This window comes from Corvus moneduloides, chromosome 3, assembly GCF_009650955.1.
Source record: "Corvus moneduloides isolate bCorMon1 chromosome 3, bCorMon1.pri, whole genome shotgun sequence".
Taxonomy (NCBI): domain Eukaryota; kingdom Metazoa; phylum Chordata; class Aves; order Passeriformes; family Corvidae; genus Corvus; species Corvus moneduloides.
The window spans coordinates 92,276,776-92,299,294 of NC_045478.1; the positions used below are offsets into that span (position 1 = coordinate 92,276,776).

At 39.9% G+C, this 22,519-nt stretch overlaps 1 protein-coding gene across 7 annotated transcripts in view; it reads right to left on the bottom strand.

Annotated features, from left to right (window-relative positions):
* LRFN2 (leucine rich repeat and fibronectin type III domain containing 2) overlaps window positions 1-22,519 on the bottom strand; it is a 153,834-nt gene that overhangs the window by 69,123 nt on the left and 62,192 nt on the right. The window contains exon 1 of one of the 7 annotated variants that reach the window (XM_032102769.1): window positions 18,175-18,195. The exons of the other annotated variants lie outside the window; for them this stretch is intronic. The gene's annotated coding sequence lies outside the window, so the exon portion shown is untranslated. Of the gene's footprint in view, window positions 1-18,174; window positions 18,196-22,519 lie in introns of those variants that run through there. 7 annotated transcript variants of the gene reach the window in all.

Below are 22,519 nucleotides of genomic sequence, written 5' to 3' on the forward strand. Positions count from 1 at the left end.
TTTGGTTGAGAGTTAATAAGCTTTCAGTTTCTTTAACTTAAGGTGTAGCAGTTCCAGGTGTCTGGAAATGAGCTGTATTTTATCGTAGAAAGACGAAAGAGGGTAAATTGATATGCTGCTCTTTCACAGCAGCTCTCCCAGTTACCTCATCTGGGCAAACTGACACAGACTCCCAAGCTCTTTATGGTTTGGAGTTTCATTGTGGAAAATATGACGCAGTGATGTATACCATCAAGCCACAAAATGTATCATGCTCTAATGTGAGGTCATCACAACTGTCATGAGATCTAGGCCTCTTCTCTTCTTTGCTATTCATCTGCTCATTGTGCTCACTGCTGCTCTGGACTATGCTCTCTCCTCCCATCACTCTTTTGCCTTGGGTAAGTAGACTGAAAGCTCTGAAGCATTGGCTGTCTCTCTGCATGTGAGCCAGAGCACAGGCAACAGACCTTCAGTTGCAATTGAGAGCTCTCAGTAATGCTGATAAGTAGTACAGATTCAATTACACAGACCAGACACTTACTCTAATCTCAGCTACCCACCTGTGCAGATGGAAAATTGCTCAAAAGAAAACCCCTAGTGCCAGCCTGATAAAGTACAACAAATACTCTGTCCAACAATTACTTTGGAGAGGGTTAGTTGCCCATGCTGATGCTTCTGGGACTAACTGTTTCCTTCCTTACACTAATAATTTTTTCCTTGTGAAAGAGAATCCCTCTGACATTATTTTGTTGCTTTTCTCGGAAGCTTGTTCTGAAGGATCTCAGCACCAAATCCTTGTAAGCAAACTGAACGCAAAGAATAATCCAACTTCTATGCAAAGGCAGACAAAGACAGTAGTAGCTAACTCTCGCTCTTCTTGTATTATTGCAGAAAATTACAAGGCATAGGCAAGACAACAAGCTATGCTACAGGAGACTGACTTGCAGCACTCTGAGGGTGGAGCATTTTTCTGGCTTATCCTGTTCTTGGCTTTAAACATCTGGTACCAACAGAAAGAAATTGTATATTTTTTCCCTGCTAATTGTGAAGTACCTGGCTGATTGCTTATGACTGGCAAGTGTCTGATAACAGGAAACGGTGGCACAGCAGTTCGATGGGTTAAGAAGGATGAGACAGGAAAACCAATTATGGGAATCTTCATTTAAACATTTGTGCATATTGGTTGAGGAGTATCAGCCTTAGATTTGTTGGAAGTGGTTGGATACAGGAACTGGTAAGCGCCAAGTGTTATTGTCATTACTATCAGCATTTTCATTACTGTGGTTGTTCTGAGACCTAGTCACAAATCAGTTTCTCACTGGGAGAATGAAACACAAAGCAGTTTAATGAAACTTTCTCTCAGCTCCCTGAAATCTCTTTTTCACCGTGGTATTGCAGCTGGGCCATTATTCTCAGGGAGCCAAGAGCACAGCAGAGATGTTCTTTGGAAAACTCTAAGTCAGGTCTGTGGTCTCTATTTGAGCCTCCACAACTAGGCACTAAGCAGGAAAAGCTTCAAGGCAGCCCGGTGATGAGAACACCAACCCATGGCTGGATCATGCCATGGGTTGGTGTTTCTGGGATCCCAGGGACCGTTTAGTCCCTGTGGGGAGTAAATCAGCTCTCAGCAGTCTCGGAGCTGGAGATGGACAATGTGCTGTTCTATTACTTGCACTACCAGTGATGGCATCAGAAAGATGAACCAGGGAACCACAAAAGGATTTTTACAAGGACAGATAAGGTCCCAAGGGAAAGGTTTGTTCAAAACAGATGTCCTGTGGCTGAGGTTTATTGGAAAATGTTTCAATATCAAGATGAAGAGCAAACAAAGTTGTGAAAAGAAGCTGATGAAAGTAGCTGCTGACTTTCAAGCACCCATAATTGAACTGGAAACAGGAAAGTGATATTGATTGAAAATCCAAAGTATAGCAGAGTGGTTCACTTTCAGACCCAGCAGACAGAAGGAAAAAAGTAAACAAGTATTCTGAAAGGTGTCCATTATTTTAGAAATGTGAATTAGATGTTAAAATGTCAATTCATTTTTCATATCCCAAAATATTATTTATAGCATAGATAAAACCTTCTAATTTCCAATAAACCATTCTGAAATTAATATTTTGTACTAAATCCTGCTCAAATTTCTCAAGCATATCATTGTATCGAAGTCATTAGGACTGTACAAATGAGTAATGGCAGCAGGAGCTGGCCTTTTATTGGCATGACTTTGAAATGGCTGCCTTACTCAAGCATGTCTATAAAACACTCTTGCCACACTATCACGTATTCCATTTACTTCCCTTTTAAGAGAGAGGGGAAAAGGTTATTCTAGAAATACTTTAGAGTAATAAAATCTTTATTGCTACAATTTTTTTGTATCTCTTACGCCTGTGAAACCAGTTGATTTAGTTATGTCCACAGTTCTGGGAGTGATAGAAAGTCAGTGCTTATACATTTTGTACACTTCTAAATATTACTTTAGCTGGAGCGTCCACAACTGTGGGATGTGTGTGCGCACAGTTTTAAGGTCACATGATTCACAACTTGACATGAATGAAAAAACACATGCTGGGTATATCATGGCCTCACAGTCCCTCCTTCCAGTGGGACACAGCAAGTGCTTCTGGTTATGATGGCTTGCAAGGCAACAAATCTAAACAGGGATTGAATTGAAACCTGTCACTGTAAATGAAAGACTGAGAAGAAAAACCTACCAGGAACAGGGAAGAATATAAACACACGCACATATTCAGGTTTGGGATCTTTTCAAATCTACATGAGAAACACAGACATTTTCTAAACATTATTAATATATAAATATCTAATAGAATATTTGGAACAGCATCTTCTTGCATTAAATTCTAAACATGCACTCTTGTCCAGTTTATCTATTTACTGTGCAATGAGCCAGATAAATATCTCTGCCATCCCAGCTTTTTATTCATTGAAGCAATAACATATGCTATTACGGAAGAAGCACTATATTCCTTCTACTGCTCCTATCTTCCACTGCTGCTGGCACACAGATGACTAAAGAAACCAACCCCCTCCCCCCAAAACCAAAACAACAAAACCAAAACCAACCAAAATCAAAGAAACCAACAACAAAAAAAACCCTACCACCACAATGCTCAGCTATCTGAGCCACTATTTTTATAAGAAGTGAGCAAAATACTATTCTGTTTTGTTCATCAACAAACCTGTCAGTTTAATAGAGATCGCAATACCTTTTCTGGTAGTAGCACAAGAGAAACAGAGGAATCTTGGTGCAATTTTCTAAGTCTGAGGTTGCACTGTTAGCATTTAGAAAAATCATTGTGTAACTTTGTACTAGTTTGAAAACAAACCAGTGGGAGATCACAAGTCAGAATTATAGATTAATAAGAAAATTTTAAAAAATGCAATAGTAAAAGAACACTGAGTCAGGATACAACCTGACACCCTGTTAGTCAGGGTAGAGGTAGCAGTCCAGATGAAATGGTTCTGTTGAACCAGTGGTCCTGCTGAAGCATCTGGTCTTCACCTGAACGCCCAGCAGTGTAGCGCTTATCCTCTGGAAATCCAGTAGGTAAGAGCTGCTTGTGCTGGATTATATCCAGGTGGGAATGCTTGGCTCCTCCCCCTGGGCGGAGCATCTCACAGTGGGCTGATGTAATTCTATGAGTCATGTGGTGGGTCTTTGATTGCCCATTAAACAGAGATAGTTTCCAGAGGGAGTTATCAGGGATGAGTCATGGTAGGAGATAAGGAACACTGCCCCACCTGCTTTAACAGCTTGTGAAGATGATAATAGAATACATATTTTTGGTTACATCTGACATTGCAACCTAGGACAAACTTACAAATGGAACAAATTTGCTCAGGAAGTCACAGAGAGAAAAATATATAACTCTGCTCTGCCATTTTGACAATTGCTTTTCTTCTGTAACTTCACTTTGAAAGAGAAGCCAACATCACTTTGAATAAGACATCTGCCTTCTCAGCCAACACCAGTCTGTTGAATAGCAGAATGACAAATATCTCTGTGGTTATTTAATTATTTAGGGCATAATATGCTATTTTATTTGACAATCTGTTTGCTCTGTGGATAAACTGTAATGCTGAGTAATTTTTCCTTATGAAGGAACAAGATTATCTTCTTATTAAACAGCCTCATTGGCCCAAAAAGAACATCGCACTACAAATAGAAACAATTGCTATGAAAAGAATGAAGCAGAGATGCCTGGAAGTTACAGAAAATACAAGAGAGAACTCAGTCCTTGAAGTGACTGAGAGGAAAGAAAGCTCTGGGGACTTGGAGCAGCAGTGTTTCCTGTATGGGCAGAGGGAGTTGACCTGCCAGGGAGATATCAAGGTGAAGATCAGCTTTCTCCTTTTGGCTGGTTGGTTTGGTTTTAACTTGAGGGGTGGGGTCTGAAGAGGCAATGTTCATGCCACTTCTTCCTGCTGGGGAGTAAGCTAGGCCAACAAGGGCAGTGACAGATACTCCCTGGCTTTCTCTCAAGATGAGGATCAAAGGGCTAACCACATCAAGGGTATTTATGGCTACGGTGAATTGTCTCACACCCCTTTTGGGGAACCTGGATGCTTGATTACCACTTTAATGTGCTTGTACACTGATACATGCAGCATGAAGAATAAACAAGAACTAGAAATCTAAGGGCGGTCACGAGGCCAAAATTCATGGTCCTTCATGCGATACACGCATGGGTGCTGAGGGAGCTGATAGATCTTGGTGCTATGCCAGTCTCCATCATCTTTGAAAAATCATGGAGAATGGGAGAGATGCATGACTGGAGGAAGGCTAATGTTAGTCCAGTCTTCAAAAAGGGCAAGAAGGAGGACCCAGAAAACTACTGGCCAGCCTCACCGCCATCCCTGGAAAGGTGATAGAACAGATCATTCTGGAGGTCATCACCAAGTATGCGGAAGAAAAGAAGGTCATCAGGAGTTGTCAGCATGAATACATCAAGGGGAAATCATGCTTGACCATTCTGATAGCCTCCTGTGATGGCGTGGCAGGATGGGTTAATGAGGGGAGACCAGTGGCTGTTGTCTACCTTGACTTCAGCAAGGCTTTTGACACTGTCCTACAACATCCTCTTAGATAAGCTCAGGAAATGTGGGTTAGGTGAATAGACAGACCTCTACTTTACATGCCTTTGGAAACTTCAAATAAATTTCTGAGTCCATGAGGCAAGGCTAAAAACATACTCAGCAACTCAACATGCAAGAAGCTACAAGATACAGACAGTATCTACTTTATGTGTATAAACTTTTGTTTCTACCACCGCTACCTATCTGATGAGTTAGGAGGGAATTTCTTAATCTTCCTCAGCTGATGTCCATGAGGAAGCACAGCCTCTGAAGCTGCTGTGCTAGAAACAGATATGCTGTACTGTCAGCAGATTACAGGACGGGAGTTTTTTTGTTTGTCAGTTCCAAGTCCCTTCCGGCTACAAGAGGAGGTGACAGCAATAACTAGGAAAGGAAGGAAGATTAATGGTGCGTATAGCACAGTAGAAATAAGAAATAATCATACTCTGCAGAAAGGAGCTTTCCAGAGGGAATGGCTCAAGACAGGAGGATGTAGGAGCCAGTAACATCTGTAACCAGTCATTTAGCCAGCCCATGCAACTGCCTGATAAACTTCATGCAAACCCCTGATAATAGTTATCTTCTGACTGTCAATGACACACAGAGCATGGGGTTCATGATCAATGTCTGGCAGGCACAGGGTCCATGTTACCAAGCAACACAACTTCTTTTGCAGACCCATATTTCTACTTTGATTCATTTCCATTTATTTTCTACAATTTATACATTAGCAATTGAAAGGAACAGGTACAATATACATCAATAAAGCATCTGTTAACTCTCCAATGTTCATTAAGATTCAGATGAGTCCTGGACACAGAGAAATTAATATTTAACTCGCATTAACTCTTTCACAAATAAAACCTTTCGCAAAGAAACTTTGTTGCCTAGGGTAAGATTCAGTTCACTAGTTCTTGTGGACTGTGTAGATGCTTTGTAGAACTTTATTGTCTACATAGCATCCTACCCTTTGCTCGCAGAGATACGCATATAACATGGAGACAAGGACATTAGGAAGGGAGGTCAGATGCTGAAGGCAATAAAGGAGCTACGATAAGTGAAAATACTGTCACTTCATTGTACCAGGTGCTAACAGGAGAACAACTTTATCAATGGGATTTGAGGAAAGATGATGAAACTTACAGGAGAGCTTCTAATTCAGCATTAAGCATTACTTATCTTTCCCAGTAACCTTCTGTGAAAAAGCATAAGCTTCAGAAAGACTATATGTGGTTGCTTAGTTAGAGTTAAATAATGTTCTGGACACCTGAGTCCAAGATGGTGAATTACATGTCTGTGCCAATGAGTTCTTAGGTGCTGCTCAGCAACTTTCCTAACAAAGATTTGTGTGAGTACTCACAGTTGTTTTAACATTTTCTGGTCATTCAGCGTGATATTTGGTGATTACGTTTCTAGAAATTCCAACATCTTCTGTCTGCAACTAAGAACAATGAATCTGTGTCCTGAAACAACAAATTTCTATAAACTAAAAGGGGGAAAACTGAAAGCAAATTGTCCCAGAAGTTAAGAAATGCCTGTAGCAACTAATTGTCACTGCCATAACTCATGACTTGAAGGGTAAAAGGAGAATAATGGAGGATGGCAATGTGGATTGGATGTGGGGCAAATAGTCATGGCACCTAGTGGGAGCTGAAGGTTAGATCCTTTTCTATACTTTTCACCTCCTACCCCTCTCTTTGGTAAAATCTAGTGATGCATCGTGTAAGGTAGAAGACAACAGAGCTCCAGAAGGGAGAGAAAAGTGTGCCCTAAATACACCTTTACTGGGTTATGTGGATAGAGGGTGAAGATGTAGTCCTGATGTTTGAGAGATCAGGAAGCACACTTGCAACAGCTTTTCAGCTCTGATCACAAGCCTAATGTCCAGAATGTGAAGAGGGACAACCATGTGACCTCACTTCCTGTGAAAACACAGCCACTCACGTAGGGTGTTGCCTCTATAACCCTAGATAAAATTTGGTTTATGGAGGAGATCTTAATGGATGGAAATTGGTGATTTTTTTTTTCCTGTAGATGTAAAATCAACACTAAGGTTTGAAATACCCAGGGTCTGTGAAATTTTTACTGTTTATTTCAAAGAGCCCTCTAGTTTTCCCCTTATTGCTGACTTTGAAACAAGATGTTTGAAAATTAAAAAAAAAAGCAATCTGAAAATGTGCTAAAAATTTCCAAACAAAGTATATAACATTGCATATGTACATAGGGGAAATATTGCACGTGTGTGCTTTACATTTGCTTACAATAAACCTTCTTGAAAATGAACTCTCAGTGCAAAAATTTTTTTTTGCTCTGAGTTAAATACTTATCATCTCAACACCTCATTCTCTTATTTTGCTTCTGGTGGTATCTTTGATTAAATTCTTAGATTAATTTATAGTAATGACACAGAAAACCTGGCAGCCATAATCCCTTTAGTATTTCAATATGTTTACGAGGGCTGAAGGATGTTAAATGTGGCAGTTTAAATGCTAAGCTAAGTAATCAGTTCATTAGGAATTTGCTCAGTGTGTTTGTCATGTGCAGCTGAAGCATACAAAACCATGATAATTCACCAGGCAGTTTAATGTATGAACAAGATAAACTCCCCAAAGATTGATTGACAACCCCTGGAATTTTGTTAGCAGAGAGAAGCACATTCACACCTACCACCCATGGATAACTTATCCACTTCCAGCACAGAGGAACTACAATACAAATGTATTTGGCAGTCAGGTCTGATATGCACAACTCCATCTGCAAGATCCTGACCCAGGACAGCCTCAGCCAGCAAAGCCAGGCTTCAGGGACTTGAGAAGGAATATGGAGAGCTGCATCCCACCCATGGAAATCCTTCTGTTGAGTGCTAATGTTAAAAAACAGCCATGACCATCGATAATTTAACAAAGCTAAGAGACAAATGAATCAAATTTCACCAAAGCCCCCATGCCAGTATTTTTTCTGACTGAATTTATACCTCTAAATGTTTCTAACTCCTAAGATGTGTGGAATATAGCAATTTAGGCATAGTTCAAATCCTTGATTATGTGTCTGATCTGATAGTCTCCAGATGCACCATACACCCCCAATATGACAAATGTCCTTGCCTAGACAGCCAGCGAAATTTGCTTAGATCAGTTACAGTTTGAAGAAAATGGCTAAAAAAGGCTGAACCACCCCAGATTCAATCGCTTCCTGAGCATCTACCTCTTTCTTTCAGTAAAGGAACATACCTCTATCACAGTAATGAATTATAGACTTTTCCTGTCAGCGCCTGAGATATCTGTGAGGGTAAACCTGAAGCAGGACCTCATCCTCCAGCACTCCATTAGCATTCACTCAGTTCCTTGCTAGCATCCCATTAAATGCAGATGCAAGTCATGAAACCCTGAGTCTTTCACTGATCAAAAATCTCTCGAGGCTCTGCTTCTGCAACAAAAAATTAATGTAAGGAGAGAAAGGGGGCAGAGGAGAAACAGCACAGCAAAACCCTGCATCATGGCTCGGCATGATAACCAAACCTGTGAAGGAAGGGTGCACTGTGGGGAGAGGGAGGGGAGAAGTGATTATGTGGCAGAGAATAATCTTCCTCCCCAGTATACCTCTGGGAAGGAGGAAGCAAGAAAACATGAGAATCCCGCCAGTACACACAATGACCCTTCAGAGCACCATGGGGAACCTACTGATGAAGAGCTGCTCTCTAATGCCTCCTGCCAACTCGGTATTTGCCAAATCCTATTTGCTTCTAATCACTTACAGGCAGTTGCTTGGCCTGAGTCTGCTCACTCTTTTTCTGGTGCAAAGTTGGAAATAGGCTGCAGAAGCACTCTTGGTGCTGGTGTATGTTAAAGTAGGACTGTAACTATTCTTCATGATCCACAGAGAAATAAAAATGCTGAATGACCTGCCAGGCTTGGACAAGTCCTGGAGAAGAAAGCGGGTGGCAGGGTGGGCATGCGGACCTGCATGTTATTATAGGCATTATCCTTACAGGAAGAGAGAGTACACACTTAGGATATTCCCAGTAGGTGCTCTGGGAAAAAATGGTTAATCAGAGACACAATTACTTTTCTGACAGCTCAGGGAAGAGAAACTGCTTACTGAAGGCTATATTGACATTCATCTTGCTCCAGTTTCTTCCATAATTCTGCCCCATGCACAGTTACCCTTTGTTATTTATTCACTGACTTTTGCAGCATACTACAGACAAGGTCTGGCTGCCTGTCGGAGGCAACCCCAGTTTTCTGAAAGATGCATTAGGACACAGCAAGCACAGAGAAGGAAGTCCTTTGCAGGTGCTAGTCACACAGACAAAGCACCAAGGAAAACTTAGCCTGGATCTGAGCAAAGTGTGCCAATCTCTGTAAGACCAGCTATTCATCATGTCCACCTTTCTTCAACTCTTAAGTTATGGCAATAAATAACGACAGGGAATTACTTTCTGACCCTCCCCTGCACACCTTCAGCAGCAGAAGACATCAGCTGAAGCACAGCAGCTGATTGCATTTCACATGCATAATGGTGGCTGTTATTATTGGCAAGAACAACAGTTGTTGCAGTTCAACAAATGTGTCTTAATCATTTTATGCTTATGTAACACACCATATACAAGTACTAATGCAATCAAGTGCACTCTAAATACTGACTGCAGAAATACTGCCTGCAGTCTCCTTTCACTCAATAAACTGTTACTGAGTCTAAAGATCTGGATAAAAAGCACTCTGCAGAAAATGGGTGATTTGAGGGTACTGGTCTGATGTTTACATGTTTCATAGGTAAAGTGATCCTCAGTAACTATGGATTTAGACTCTAGTTTAAGAAAAGTGAAACAAAATTCCTCCTATGTCTCTGAACTCTTTTGTCACTGGGCCATCAGGATTACTTGCACTTATTACTGTCTTATTATTCTGAATTTAGAATCTCGTATGTAAGAGCAAATAAAGCCTGTATGCAGCAATAATCTCATTACTCTGGAGAAAAACAGAGAGGAAAAAACCAGCAGCTATGTCTGTAGATACAAAGATTTTGCTTCTCATGTTCGTAAATTAATTATGCCAGTACTCTCGTTAGCACTGAAGAGAACAGCTACAGAGTGGCGTACAGCTGTACTGCTGAATTCCCTCATCCTTTCAAAAGGGTAGATTCATCTTGGCTACCTACTGAGAGAATCTTGTGGCCCCTGCTAACACCTGAGTGATCATCTGGGAGAGTGTACAAGCCAAAGCCCCTCCAGGGCCCTTTCTAGCAATTCAACAGTACGAACAATTAGATCTGGGTGCCCAGGAACCTTTCCTGGCACTCTTTAAAATCCTGAACTATAGTAACCTCAGCGTTGCTGAACCAAATTTGCTTCATCTATAATGTTTTGGATTAGGGATTGCTAGCAAACTGAAAATAAAGGTTACTTTAAAGATAGGTATTAGTATATAGCCATACATGTGCATCCAGTATCCAGCTGGAATTAGATTGCTTCCTGAGAAACCATTCTTCTGCAGACCTAGAAGTAGCACTAAAAGATACACTCTTTCATCAGTGAACGTGTCGTTTCCTTTTTCCTTAATGTGAAGCAGGAGAACAACAAACTCCCACAGATGGGAAAACAAGTCGTTCCTAAAGTGTCCCTGGAAAGTCATTTCTAACTTGGAACTATCTGGGGGGCTTAACAGTCCTTACTACAGCATTTTTCACATTTACAAATTTTTGCCAGAAAAGCCTTGAAATGAAGATATCATTCATTCCTGACAAAAGGAAATATCACCTTGGCTTTTTGGTAGAAAATGGGGCAGAGTTCAGGTAAAGTTTATAGAAGTGTTCCTATTGCCTGGTTCTCCTAATCAGGCTTTGGAGTAGAAGAGTTTTGTTTTTCTCTATTCTTGGTTCTGACTCTTCTCTGCATGAAGCCATTTAATTGAAAAACAAGGTATTTTTCTGTGAAATTCTTTGGTGACTTGGACTGAGAAAATACCACACATCCATGTGTCAGGGGGCACTTCAAGTGATTTGCAACCAAGATTTTAGATTGAAAAAACCACTGTGCATGTCCCTACTGCTACCTTGAGCACAATAAAGAACTTTTTAACCTCTGAGACTACACAAGGCAAGTCTGGTTGGTTCCCTGCCAGCAACATGAGAGGCTTGCTCAGCTCCTCTAGCTAAGCTTTGGGACAATCACTGTCTTGCCATTGGTGAGCAAGTTTCTGCAGCTGCTGTTTCAAAGGTAGAAAAGAATAAGCTGCCCTGCATTGAACACTACAGAAAACTGAGCAAATGGGAGCAGGATCAGAACTGAGACCAGCAGGCATGCCTTCTTGTCTTCTCCTTGCTCAAAGAAATGTTTAATGACATAGACAACCCCAGGGGCTGAGCCATGCTTCTCCCTATGCTCAGGTAGGTACTGTAAGGACAGTCCAGACATCCACTGTGCTCTTGACAAGTTGTTTTTTCTAAATATTATAACGAATATTCCCAAGATTTTAGACTATTTTTAATGACAGGAAAATGAACAATTTTATTTCCTTGCTGCTGGGATCAAACAGCCAAATAACCTGTGGTTTTATGATACAAATACACCTAAATAAATTACTGTAGGATAAGGAAGACATTCAATACAAAGAAGGTCCTCAGAGGCAGTCAGCACCATGACCTTGCCACGTTAGAATTTGATAGTCAGAATTGCATTACACCCATGCCCTCTCAGCTTCTAGGGCTATTTTTACCCCTCTGCTGGGGTCTCATGGCTTTCTGTAACGGCATGTTATTGACAGATACCAGAAATAAGAAAAACAAAGATATCTTGCAATGGGGGATGTGGAGGTCCAAGAAGTGGATTATGTACAAATAAGTCTTTTTCAAAGTCTTGGGGGAGTCAGGATGTGTGTGACTGGCTTTATTTCCCTAAGAGGAAAGAAAGGCTTGGCTTTCACAAGTTTGGGAATTATGAATATAGATGTTTCTATAGCAGGAAACGCAGCACAGAAAATAGCAACATCCACAGAAATGCAGAGCAGTCCCTCGACGTTTAACCATGCATAGCAACAACACATACCATTATGACAGCCAATAAAGAATACAGTACCCAGATGAATGGGGGTATTTTAGAATTTGTATGTTAAATGTATTAACAGTACAGCCTGGACCACAGCCAGCATGTTAAGGGTCACAAAAGGGGAATTACTCTGCAGCTGATAATCACGAGGATGAACAACTTGGTGCATGGGGAATCAGATCTGGTTAGTGTCCTGATCATAAGCATTCTGGATCAAAAAAATTAGCATTTGTAAAGAAGAAAATAGAGCCTTCTGAGCAACCAGAACCTGAATTCTCCTATTTAATAAATGCTCTTAGACCTGTTTTGGTTACAAAACTGCGAGGGTACAACAGAAAAGTAAAGAAGAATTACATAAGTGACAGCTTAGCTGAATGAATCTAAACCTTTTGACTGAAGAGATGCCTGGTTTGTGAAAGGGAAACTTTATCTTGCATTGTCTTCAGCTAGCAGAAGGAAAAAGAAGCAGATGCAAGAATAGAAGAACTGTGAGAAGGGAGAAATAGTGGAAGTAACAGTAATTTAACAAAGTACTGGACAAATGAGCTGGAAAACATCCCATGTTCAAACACTGTAAGGAATAGTGTCCTGCATTCTCCTGCAGGAGTGGGCAGAGTGAAGGGCCAGAACCATTTTCTCTGCAAAACCCATCCTGAAGATGTGTCCTCTGTGCTATGTGGCACCTCACTGTTTCAGGTGGCCAATGCCAACCAAGTGTGTTGGGCTGTATGCAGTGCTGCAGGCTAGAAATCCCTCTGAGTGATGATCCTGGTTTTTCTGGTGACTGAATCTGTGACAAACCATCTGCACATCATAGGCCTCATTTTCCCCACCTGTGAAAATTAGCAAACTCTTTCAGTTGTCAAATTGTCAGTGTTAAAATCAGTCAGCAAGAGTCAGAGCATAAAACCTTAGTCCTTGGATGAATAGTTTTTCACCTAGCTAATCTGTCCAATTTATCTGGAATTAGATATTTAATTATTAACTAAGATTGTAATATTTACACATTATTTTGGAAGACATCTTAATGACACCATCTTATAAGACTCAACACTGGTCTTTTTTTTTCCTAAGAAGCATGACTTTTATAAACCAGAAGACAGATAAAAGTTAATCATGGTGCTAGAAGGGATTCTGCATCCCTACCTTGTGAGCAGTATTCACAAGAGAATATGAAGATGGAAGAGAGTTCTGCCATCTGAGGTTTTGCCTGACATGGTTTGAAAATAGAGTTCAATTTTGAGATGACAATCTGGTATTCTGTATGTTGCTTTACAACCCAAACATTGCAAAGAAGCTGAAATATTAAAAGTATTTACAGAGTTAAAATAAAAGCAGTCATAATAACTAGAAATATTGAAATACAAGCAAACTTGATCATCTAGAAATTTTGGTCTTTTGATATCTTTAAAGATTAATCTGAAATGCCTTTTTCCATATTACCTGAAACTTGATTTTTCCATCATTTAAAAAAGAGACAAAACACTAACTATTGGGATAACTAACGTCTACAGTTCTTTTTCTGCTTGACTATGAGTGCTGTACATGGCTGAGGTAGCAATTCAATTAGGAATCCAGAAAACAATGTTTTTTTACTACAGTTGCTCTTATTATGGCTCAACTTAAAAACTTCCAGGAAGATCATGATGTCAGCATTAGGGTCCATCCAAACATCCCAAACATCTAATACATTCCTCTACATTAGATGCTTCTAATCTAAATAATCAAAATACTGGGAGGAAAACAGAAATATTAGCTCACATTTTGAATGTGAAGAGCATGAAACATCAAGAGGAAACAACATGCCAAAGCTACTCAAGAACCCAGTGGCAGACCCAGGGATCAGATTTTGACTTTCTGAGAGCCTATTCAGTGCAGAAGCATCCTCGGCCTCTGTAGAGTTATGATATAAAGAAGTTATTCTGTGTGATGGAAAAGGGAAAACAGAGGCTGTGTCTGTATGCTACTCCAGATCCAGGATTAGTTTCTTACAGTAATGAGATGGCTGAGTAATTCCACAGGATTTCACCAAGGTAATCAAGTCCAGACACTCAGCATCTTACAGTCTTAAGACAGTGATGGAGCCAAAGCCTTTCCTGTTATCAATGCACATAGATAAACAGCAAGAAAGTAATTTGGAAAGTACCTTCTGCTTAGAGCTGCCACAATTCTTTCCTAAAGCATGCCCTGGCCAGAAGTGCATTTCAGACAGCAGGGGTATTAAAATCCTTCCTGGTAGGAAGTTGCCAATGATGCTGGTGTGTATATGCCCTTGGAGTGCCCAGGCTGTCAGCTGCACCAGCTGCTGCTTCATTCATTATACATGAGGAGTCACAGGCAGCGTGAAGCGCTGAAATTAATCCTGACAGAGTCATGAATAAAATGTAAATATATCTTGAGAAGGAAATATTTGCAAGAGAATTTTAAAAAAGAGCAAGAAGGAGAGAGAGAAGAAAAGAAAGAAAGAAAGAAAGAAAGAAAGAAAGAAAGAAAGAAAGAAAGAAAGAAAGAAAGAAAGAAAGAAAGAAAGAAAGAAAGAAAGAAAGAAAGAAAGAAAGAAAGAAAGAAAGAAAGAAAGAAAGAAAGAAAGAAAGAAAGAAAGAAAGAAAGAAAGAAAGAAAGGAAAAAGAAAAGAGAAACAGCAAAAAGAAAAAAAGACAAAAAAAAAAAAGGAGGAGAAAAGGAGGAAACGGATCAATTGTAGGAATGTAGAAGAATGAAGCAATACAGTCTGCAGGGTGAACACCTGGGTCTTGCCTCGGTTCATGCCAAGAGGAAGCAGGCTCCAGGACTGCTAGCACATCACAGTGTAGCAGTTGCCTGGGAATATAAACATAGCAGCTCAAAAAGCAAAGCAAACAAACAAAAAAAACCAACCAATCAAAAAACCTTCAAACAAAATAGAGTGTCCACCCCCCCCTTAAAAAAAATGCAAAAACCAAAACAACAAACCCTAAACCAACGAAAAACCAAAACCTCATATATGACTAGGGAGTTTTAAACCCAAATAAATTGTGGAACTTGCCTTGGAAGGCCACAGAATAAGGCTTGCTCTGTGTGTGATTTGGCAGAAGAGGGAAAAGCTGGCATCCACTTGGCTTTTAGCCATGTCTTCCTATTGTCTCAGTGCCTAGCTAAAAAGTGTTGCCAGCTTGGTTTGGAGCTTTAAGACAAGCTATCCCCTGTCTGTTTCTGGCTGCTACCTCCTTCAAGAGGCAGTGACAGCATGAGCTAGGTTGCAACCTCCTAGGTTGTTTGCCCAGTAAAACAGACCAATTAAATCACCTTTGGTAGAACCATGTAATCCATGTGGGAGGCTGTTAGCTTCCTGAGAAGCCCAGACTACATTGCAAGCATTCACATGACTGTTCACGTTACCTGGTAGCCATCAAGTTGCTTCACCTCACCTGGCCCCAGATTATCCAGTCTCACAATGCATCAAATGATATTAATCTGCTTTACTGGGGAATGAAGAAGAATTATATGATTCTGGATACTTGATGAAACATTATTCTCCAGATGCAAAGACTGACTATAGCACTGATTTTTCCCAGCCTCCTTCTTCCCCTGTGGTTGGAAAACTGCAGGTCAGATATTGCTCTCAGCTACACCCAGGCAATTCCAACCAATTTCAGGCGCAGGCAGGACAAAAGTCTGCATATGCAGGGCTCATTCTAACATCACCACAATTTGTATATGTATGTTCATGGAGGGCACAGGGGTGGCACACAGCAGCCACTCTGGCAGCAATAGTACCTACCCAGCAGGGTGCAAGAGGGAGAAATGAAGAATCATTTTCCCAGTGGAAACTACAGTGAGAATTTTAAGCAGGGAGAATGTAATTACCTGAAATGGAATCGTACATTATACCCATCACACCATTCCACATAAAAATTTAAAGCATGATTTGCAACTGAGGAAGCTGAGGTGAATTTCTGAGTTTCATTAATTTGGTTCCTCCTTTTTAGCACAGTGCTGCTGATGAGAGGCAGATTCACCTGCATGGAGAGACAGTGCCACTTTCTCTGTTCTCTTATCTGGAGGAAGAATTTGGGAGTTGTGTTGTGCCTTTGTCTGAAAGGATCTCAGCTACAGATCTTCCATCATAGTCTTTGTACTGCTTTCACCCCACATAGCAATTTTATCTATACCTTAATGGATGCATACGTGTAACTAAACCACAGTTCCTAGCTCTACATGGCACTGGATACCTCAAAATCCCTAAGGCTCTTATCCTTTCAGTTAATCCCTCCTGAGGCACAGTGACAAGTTTAAAGCCAAGAACTGAGGCTCAGAAAAACTCAGAGTAGAATTCATCTCACCTAACTTGAGAAGTCAGAAATGTAGGTGTGTGCACCTAAGCTAGGAAACAAGGTTCTTCTGTAAGAGATATTAGACAAAAAGAAGGACTTACAGGGCTGAACTGTTCTCAGTGCCTGGTTTAGGATGGAATTGATCATTCCCTGGAAATGCCTGCTTGCTTTCTTTGTCTATAAGGAAAGATTAGATAAAAGCCCTGTTTTTTATACCTCTGCAGTCTAAAAAGAAATCCATAGTAGAATAGGGAATTGAAAGCACATATCCTAACTCACATACAGATTTCTTGAGTGGAGAGCCAAGACCTTATTCCTGAAATAATTATAACAAAATCTTCAAAAATATAGTCCTGCTAGTAAAATTGGCTTCAGACCTTTACAGATGTTGTGTCCCAGGAGTGAATGGGTAATTCTGTGTCATTTCCCACCACATTTTCAAAGAAACAGTGGGACTTACAGTGTGCCTCTGCGGCAGAGGAACATTGCCTCTGAAGCATCAGTCAACAAAGTTTGTATATTAAAAAGATAAGACTGAATCACAGAGAGCTTACATCTGACTAAACATGGGAATTGAGCAAGATTGATGAGTGCCTACAGACTTTTGTGTCACTCTAGTAGTGCCCTCATATGGCAGAGGGAATTATTTTATCTGCAATACATATCTAATTATGAAATAAACAGACACAATAACATAACAGTAACCAAAACCTTGGCATTATTTGACTGTGGCACCAATGACTAAAGAAGGAAAACTGCCTACACACATCTTCAGTATTGTCCTTGTTTGAGACAGTTTAAAGGAGAATACTTGGCAACATTTTGGAATACCCACGACAAGCATGGAGAAGGAAAACTTAGGGGGAACAAACCTTCTAATACGCACAAGAAGGTAACTGGGAAGACACCACCAGGCTCTTTATTGAGGAGTAGGATGGGACAACAAAAAAAAAGAAGATTTTCATAAATAAATCAGGAGATGTTCAAGTCAGATACAACAGAAGACTTTTTCACAATGAGGACAGTCAAGCACTGAAGCAAGGTCCATCTTTGGAATTTTTCAAGACCTGACTAGATAAAGCTCTGATTAAGCTGATGCAAACTCACAGATGACTCCATTTTAAGCAGGAGGTTGGTCTAAAGACCTCCTGAGTTCCAAGTTCCCTTCCAAACCATATTATTCTGTGATAAAAATATTGTTTATGGATTGCTTCCCATCTGCTAACAAAGCATGTAAAGAGTAAATAAATGTAGTTCTTATTGAAACTTCATGTGGAATAGAGATCTACCAGAGTGGCCTTCTCAGTTCTCTGTGTGATGTATGAAAGGACAATGGAGAGTAGAAATTCACGTTATGTTTTGCAGTTTCTAGATCCTTAGGCAGTCCAAAGTTTTTCAACCAGAGTAATGAAGACTAGCTTGAGAAATCTCTGCAGCACATGAGAGACCAAAGAGGTGGCTGCTGTCATGATGAGGGTAATGGCTGTGAGTTTTTGTCCCCAGCACCTCAAGCTGCAGACAGCACAGTTTATAACAGAGGCATCTGCCCCTAACTTTCCACACAGAAAGCTAGCAGTTTACTGTGAAACAGCTTAGTCACCTTTACAAAGTGCTTTCAATAAAAGCACTTTACTTTCCCCCTACGGAACAATGCCCTATCTTGCAGTAAATACTAAAAGTCCACCAAAACAAAATAGTAATGAATTCCCTGAACATCCAGAATTTTAATTATTTTGGACCTACCCAGATATTGTGGGCTCCAAAAGTCACACAAGGTTTTCTTTGGTGACTTTTCCTCTAGTTCACAATGGTCCCTGAAGGAAAGGAAATAATCTTTAGTTATTCTTATGTGTATCACTTTGCTGTCATGGGAATTTACAGGAATCACTTGGCTGAAACAAGTTACGCCAGCATTTGATAGGGAGCTGGATTCCTCAACCCCAGTGTCACTGAGCCTGAGACCATGCGGTCTTTTACTCTTGCCAAGCCCAAACAAGCACAGACTTACCTTGTACCTGCAAAACAGCTACAAAAAGCTTTGAATCCATTACTGTCTAGAGATGGCTCTGCCTTCCTACTCCTTCCAGTTTCATTAAGCCTCTTTATACTGAGGTTTAAATCACTTGACTGGCCAGCAGGACTTCTGCAGGAAGTACAGAAGGCCCACTCACACTTCTTGGGTTTTTTTTTTTTACCTGTTATAATTGGAAAAAAAGAGATCTACATTGTACTCTTTCTCAAGTTGTTCTTCTCTGCTTAAAAGAGGAGGAAAGTTCCTATAGCAGAGGAAACACTGCAAACCCGAAGGACAAGTCATAAAGCCATTGAAATGGAAAATTAGAAAGCAGTATAAACAGCCTCTTTGGAGGAAAATAGGTCTTCCCTGCTATAGTGAGCATGAATAAACAATAAATGATCATGTCAATAAGGAAAACACTTGCTAGGGAAGGTCTTCCCTCTTCAATTACAAAGCTTCCATTCAGAGGCAGTGGTGCACAGACAGAGAACTAACCTTGCTAGGCTCTTTGGATGCATTAATCTCCTATGAGATATATTGCTACCTTCTTTCCACCCCCAAAATTATGGGTAAGGTATCTTGTGTAATGATAAATATTTGATCCTGAGAGGTACAATAGTAGGAAATCTGATTTTACTTTTTCAAGACCACATAAAAGAGACTTGGAAGAGCAGGAGCTCTGTCTTGTCAGCTTCTGTCTAAGATGCAGGGTGTCAACCAAGTTTGAAAACATGTCAACTCTTCAAACCACATTTCTTAGGAGCACCTGAAGTTCTTAAATTATTCAACTTTGGATAAGTGATCTGCCCATCTTAGAAGAGGTCTGAGAGTTCATACTTAAGCAATGCCCAACTGAACGAGATCAGCACATTAAAAAAATGGTTTAGCCTCTGTCACATTTCTTCATATTCCCAAATGGTACAAACTGGCAGAATTACTCTGGAGTTAGGCTTGTTACACTTGAAATGACTGCAACTTTCACCTTTTGGGAAAAAAACCTTAATTTTTTTTCTTCCTTGATTTTTGATTGTCAAGAATTTATATTTTTTTCAGAAAAAAATTACACAGAAAAGGAATTATTTCATTGGCTAAAAAGATTGCATTTTGAATTTCCTTTTTCTGACCAAAAAAAAAAAAAAAAGAAAGTGGGAAAACTGAAATGTTTTAAAAGTCAGTGAATACTATCCATACAAGGGAATATTGTGAACAAATATCTCCAAAATAAAACAAAAGCACTAGGACTATGTTTCACAAAAACCAAGCTAGATGTCAAGAACCTGGAAACTGTCTATTGTAAGGAGAGACTGAGAAGAAAAGAATGAAGAAATAATATTCAAGAAATCCTATGGATGATGATGGAATGAGCCAATAATATAATGCCATATACAATCTTAATTTGTTTATTTTAGAAACTCTTTCAACCCAGCCAAATGCACAGCAGTATGCTCAGCAATGTGGGCCATGCATACACAGGAAAACAAAGAAACAAAAACCTCCCACATCCTGGGAAACATCAGCTCATAAATAAGCCTCTGGACTATGTCGGATAAGAAACTCAGATTGGATCTCCTAAAATGGTTCATGTTGTTGAAGAATTGTGGGTAGTGCTGTTTGACCCCTGTTTATTAAAGGAAAATGATGGAATTTAGAAATTTAAAAAAATTAAATTTTTTTCTTCTCATTCAGACTCATTTCAATCTGCATTTCTGGACAATTAGGCATTCTAGATCTCCTTACCGGGATATAGCATTATGTCATTAATTTTTTAGCTACATCAGTGAGTTTCATTTTTCAAAATGGCCCTGCTTTTAGTGAAGTCTAATGCTGTACTTAGGATTGATTCTATTTAACTTTGTGAAGGAAGTATAAATACTTTTGGCATTCTTCCCCATCAGCTTCTACCATCTCAGTAAATACTGAGAGAATTAGACACAATGCTCTTGTCAAGATTTAAGCTTAATGTGAAACAATTGTAGCTGGTGATCAATACAAGATTGACACTTTCTCTTTATGCCATCTGCAACGTATGCTAGGGTAGACTCCTACTTCCTTTATCTATCCATAAAATATATTCTCTTTTTTTTTTTTCAGTGAAAGAAATCTGGGGTTCATGTATCTGACAGTTCCATTTGAGCAATGATAGATACAATTTACTCAGTCTGAAATATTATCAGCTGAGGGTGAAAAGTGTTAATTAACTATAAATTCTGGGAGAGAAACCCTTTTGGATTCTTTAGAAGCCTTGAGTGGATGGCCACAGGTTAGCTCCCATAAAACAGAGTTCCTCATCACCATCATCACCATCATTGTCTGAATTTCTTCAAAAGGAAGAATAAGTACATGGAATATAAGATATTTCTGAAGATAATAATGAAAAATACAGCTTGTGAGACAGAGCATGAGGTCAGGCTTAAGGCTGTAATGAAAAGAGGCAATTTTCTCTGCTCATTACATGTCTTTCATGAAAGGGGCTTTATTTTTATTCTCTGTTCCCATTTTTCTATTTATTTTTTCTCTCCACTTAGAATGATTCTTAGTATGGAAAGTGAAAATGCAAAACTTAATAATCCACAGCATTTTCTAGATCAGTGCAATGGCCTTTTCCACTGAATTTTTCCAGGGCTGAAATAGCTTGACTAGTACCCCAGCTATTAATTTCCCTCCCCCACCCACAGAGCTTTACTGGGGTCTCAGAATTCCACCTATCTCCTTCCACTCTGCTCTTAGAAAGCAAATTTTCCTCAGAGAACTTAACTAGGTTACTGCAATGCCTCATTTGTCTTCTAATCTTTCAGGAGACCAGCTCAGTAGTCAGCAAAAATGAAGTACCATGCAATTAAATAAGGCTGTAACCACTCTATAGCTCAAAGAGATATGGCTATTCTCATGCAATTATATAAACTGGGTTTAATTGAGCCAGACTGATTTATAGTCACAGAAAGAATGGGAAAAAAGGTGTCCAGTTTCCTTTCCACCTCATGAGCACTGTCTGGAGTAGCTGGGATACTTGTCTGACTGAAAAAAGGACATGGATTTTTATGTAGTTGTAGGTCTGACAAAGCCTATAAACATCCAGAAATCCTGGACTAACAGTGACTGCATACTCAGGTTGATCAGCAAAGTCATCATAACAGATGCACAGCCCCTAAATTCAACAAGAAATCTCATACTTGAAATATACCGTATTTCAATGATACTACCCTCATCCTGATGCATTTTGAAGAACTGAATAACTGATGAGTTGGACATTGCCTTCAGCCACAAAGAATGGTCCTCTGACCTGCCTTAGCAGCCCTAGAATGTAGTTTCACTCACCATGGAGGTAAGAACATAACTTTGGGGTAAATTCTGCAATTTCAGCACTTATTCTTCCACTCTAATTGGGATCAGATGTGAGAGCTTGTTCACACTTGAACACTACTTGGGGAACATACACCCATTCCTAAACACAGCAACTTGGATCATAAATGACATCATAAACTTGACAAAGACAGCCAAATATTGCATTTTTTTACTTTCCAGAAGATGGTGAGAATTTGAAGGCAGAAGAATTACTTCAGTGGTTACATATCATTCCTTAGGTTCTCTGTGTAAGGAGGGAACTGCTTGTTAAATCTGTATATTTATTTATTAATAAAGCAACTTACACGAGCCTGAAATTGCTTCAGAGAAGTAGAGCTTAACAGATACATTATTTTCTTTGATGTAATCAGAATTTTGTTTTACATATTTATCAGAGACATTTTGCTGGAGCTGAAGTTCAGTATCTTTTTCTTCCTTCACTGCAACTCAGTAGATACCACAACAACCTCAACTATAACTGAGACACATCTAGGGCAGCATTTTTCCTGCACTAAAACATACTTATTACTAAATATTCAAAGGTAAGGGACAGAAATCCTGGGTTGAGTGTGTTTTCTCTCATTAAGTGGGTTGGTTGCCTCAGCCTCCACACAATCTGTCCCCTAGAAGGGCCAAGCAGATGAAATTGTGGTTGTCTTGAGGGCTTGGACATAGCTGTCAGAGGGAGAGCTGTGCGGTATCATTGGTGCCTCTCTCATGCTCCAAGGC